The sequence below is a fragment of the Asparagus officinalis genome, chromosome 1 (assembly GCF_001876935.1).
Source record: "Asparagus officinalis chromosome 1, Aspof.V1, whole genome shotgun sequence".
Taxonomy (NCBI): domain Eukaryota; kingdom Viridiplantae; phylum Streptophyta; class Magnoliopsida; order Asparagales; family Asparagaceae; genus Asparagus; species Asparagus officinalis.
Genome location: NC_033794.1, coordinates 44286545 through 44290330, shown reverse-complemented (window position 1 = coordinate 44290330; position 3786 = coordinate 44286545). Strand labels below are relative to the sequence as shown.

The 3786-nt window shown below is 41.2% G+C and overlaps 1 pseudogene; it reads right to left on the bottom strand.

The window, feature by feature from the left end:
- Positions 3465-3786, bottom strand: part of LOC109833777 — a 2050-nt pseudogene continuing 1728 nt past the window's right edge.

Below are 3786 nucleotides of genomic sequence, written 5' to 3'. Positions count from 1 at the left end.
GCATGGGAAGATTTAGGGGCCACAACCCACTAGTCGACCGCGGGTGCAACTTCGATCTACTCGAAGGTAACCTCAACTGCCTTATCTCTAAGACCAAAGAGTTCTCGTATGCTACTCTCAGCCCGGTGATGCCCCTTAGAAGCGGTCTTATTCTTCCTCCTCTTGGATCCCTCGGCCTAAGTAGGGAACTAGTTCAAACCGAGTTTGGCAGCTATATCAACTGCAGGCTGCTGCTGCTAGACTTGGAGATCCTATGCTTCCAGATCACCGTAGAGTCACTCCAAGGCACAAGAGAAGAGCCAGGATGAGAGCCCTTCGCCAGTTGCTCATCAAAAGATAGCACTACTACATGAGCAAAGTCGACCTCAAAAGGAGGACGACATTATTGAGCAGGTTCTTCCAGAGCCATGGCACCTTGTAGGCCCGATCCTTTCCAAGCCCTCAACTCCTCGGCCAAAAGCATCTCTGACAGAAATGCCCTCCTTCTTAATCTTCGGCGATGTAGGAAAAACAAGGAGTGGATTGACACCCATGACAAAGAAAACATTCTCCCGCCATCCTTTTTTCGTCTCAGGGGCATTAGACACAAGGCAGTCCACTGTCTCCAAATAAAGTGTCCCTTCTTCTCGCAAGCCTTGATGCAAACCAAACGACCTAGCATGACCAATGTCGGTCTGACGTCTACTCGGTAGCAAATGACGAGGAAGTCCACAAAAAAACAATAGATTTCGATGCCAATTGTGCTAGTGCAACCCCCAAAGCCCTGAATACCTTCTGAAAGAGCGGATGTAACAACAATCAATGGCCATAGTCTAGATGGTGCCAGTACAACGATGCCAAATCACTGTGATGATAAACGAACTGATCTCTCGACGGAGCCGATAGTGTGTAAGTTTGGAGGATGTCATAATCTCGAGCATATTGCTCCAAACAATCCATAAGCACCTCCGATGGTACTTGCACAATAAGGCGATTCTGGCCTCATTACAAACCACAGTAGGATGAGCATTGGAAGCTATTAATGCAAAAGAAGACGTGATCAGAGTACAATGCAAATTCTAAAGAAGAAGGTGCGCCCACAACGACGAAATAAAGCTCTAGGGTTTCTAGGGTTTTCTACAAAGTAAGGAGAAGAAGAAAGAAAAATAATATATATATGAACAAAAGAGGGGCGATACGTGGCAAGAAACTGATGGTTAGCACGGTTTATGGGGAAGCCGCTGACGATTTTCAAAAATCGAAGTGACATCTCGTCAAACGAGGCGTCACTCCATTAACTGACGCATGTTTTTTGCTCCATCAAGACTGACGCACAATCTACGCTGATGTCGGAAACGTCAATCACAACTGCCTTCTGGCAAGGACGGACCATGTTCCAACATGGGGCGCTTCATTTCCTCTCAAAATCGGTTTCTCGAGTCCGTGAGAAAAGGGGCCAATGTTATACCCTGGAAATTACCAAGACCAGAAATAGCTGCCACATGACAACTAACTGACCGACTCCCAAAGCATCTACAATGATAAACAAGCCGAATCACCTCGCCATCTAGATAGGAGATGAAAGTCGTTTTCAACCCGAATCTTGGTAGATGTCTGACTCTGTGATGAATGGCATCCTCCCTTTGGACTGAACACAAGGTGTCTCGAAGAATGATTTGACAAGTGTCATTGAAAGTCACGTTGCACAATCTGTGCTCACACTTCGCCGCTTAGTAACTATCAATCAATTAATACGACATCAGTCATTGTGACCTTTTGAGTCAGAGACTTCATACCTACTGGGACATGCCATTACTCCAACAGTCTCATCGTTGTACAGAGGCGACTCAACCAAACAGCTGCCAACACATGTAAAGTAGGGTCTAAACCAATAATACACACACTCGGCTAAAATTACCTACGTACCCCGTAAACTCTCTATAAATAGTGGTGATTTCCACCTAACCAAGATACACAATTTTACACATAAAAAGTTAGTAAGACTATACTCCATTTTTTCTTTTCAGATTAATTAGAAACAGTCACTGACTTGAGTGTCGGAGGGCGCATCGGATGAAACAACATCCGGTGCCTCTAACCTTTGTGATTTGTGTAGCGATGAACAACGTGAAGATCCAAGACGAAAGAATCAACCATCAAAGGCGATTAAGAGACCCAAAAAAATTAAGTTTAACACTCCTAAATCACGTATCAACTTCCTGCAAGAGGTAAATCCCCTAGGTGAAACTTTTTGACCATCTCACCCTTAAATAGACTCATTATTTTCAACCAGTTGCAATGTCCGTCAAAATTTCACCCAAGATATATAATAGAGTAAATAACACTCACCCAAGGAGTCTTTACAACAGTAGTAAGTTCAAAACAGCGATGCTATCTAGGCTCTAAGTGCCATTAACTCTTTTTTTTTTTTTTATCTATCCAGAATGCATATTGCATTGGGTAGACATTGGATAGAACTATCCTTGCTTGATACCCAGCGTAATTGTTATGTCAAACAAAATACCTTAAAACTATGGATTTTTCTATATTAATGTTGAACATGAATTTGATTGGTGACTGATTATATCACATGAACGCTAACAGAAAGGTACAAATACAATACGGCCTTACATGCCAATACACATCAAATCTCAGAATGAAAATTCACGCATGCGACTCGTGTTTATATGATGCAACTTCACGTTTGAATTTTTCGTACTGTTTTACTGATTGATCCATGAATTCAAGAGATAATAATGGCAGATGCTCAAATTATCAGATATTAGCTACATTATTTTGACTATTTTACTTCTTTTGTCAGCACTGAATGATGCGTCCAATAAAGCACAGTACGTACTAAAGAAAACGGTGAATTGCACAGCACAATAAGTGAAGTATTTGAACTGTTTCTATGCTGTACACAGGTTAAAAAAAAAAAAAAGTAGATTCTAGAGGTAAAGCATTATAGAGACAACAAACATCAATTGGCACCTTTTCTATGCTATAAATCAACGGCATATAAATCTTCTACCTACTCTTTCTGACATAAATTGACTTAACAATTGTAATGCTTCCTTATCTTAGCAAGTACTAAACAAAATTCAACCAAGAAGATCTCAACAAATAAGGTTGTGCTTCACAGTGCTAGAGAAAATGAGACTTTCACAACTAAAATTCGAGAATAAGTCCAAGTTATACGTAACTAAAACAAGACAGTGAGCAAAGACACGCTAAAAACTGGACTTTTCCTTGGGAAAGAATGCTGCACCAAAAACTCAATATTTTATTTTCCACTTATTTTGTGCTATACAAATAGCATTGCTAAATCTAATAATATTCTAACCCGCTAAGCCCTTATAGTAATTATTTCCGGTCAATTGGTAGTTTTTCACCAGAAATGATCCCACTTTACCCTCAATAGTTACTGAAAATAATAGCTGTAGAGGCTCACGGGTCAAAATATTATACGTCCAAAGCTTCTCAGAAATTTCAAAGTGGGCTTCAGTAGCTTCTGATGCTATACTAAAGAAACAGGGCACTCACCCAATGAGTGAAAACGTTTTCAACAATAACCACAGTGGATGCATTATACACCAAAATTAGCATTGATGTTTTAAAACACACTGACAACGATGAATGCGCTTGGCTCCAATCAGAACAACACAGTAATCGACATCACAATCTAACAATTCAGATATAAACCTCTCACAGAGATCTGACGCAGAGCGCAGTCAACTTTAAGGCGAAGAGCTCTGGCTCCTCGGCGACGTCACCGGAAACAGAGGCAGCAGCCTCGGAGGCTCTGCA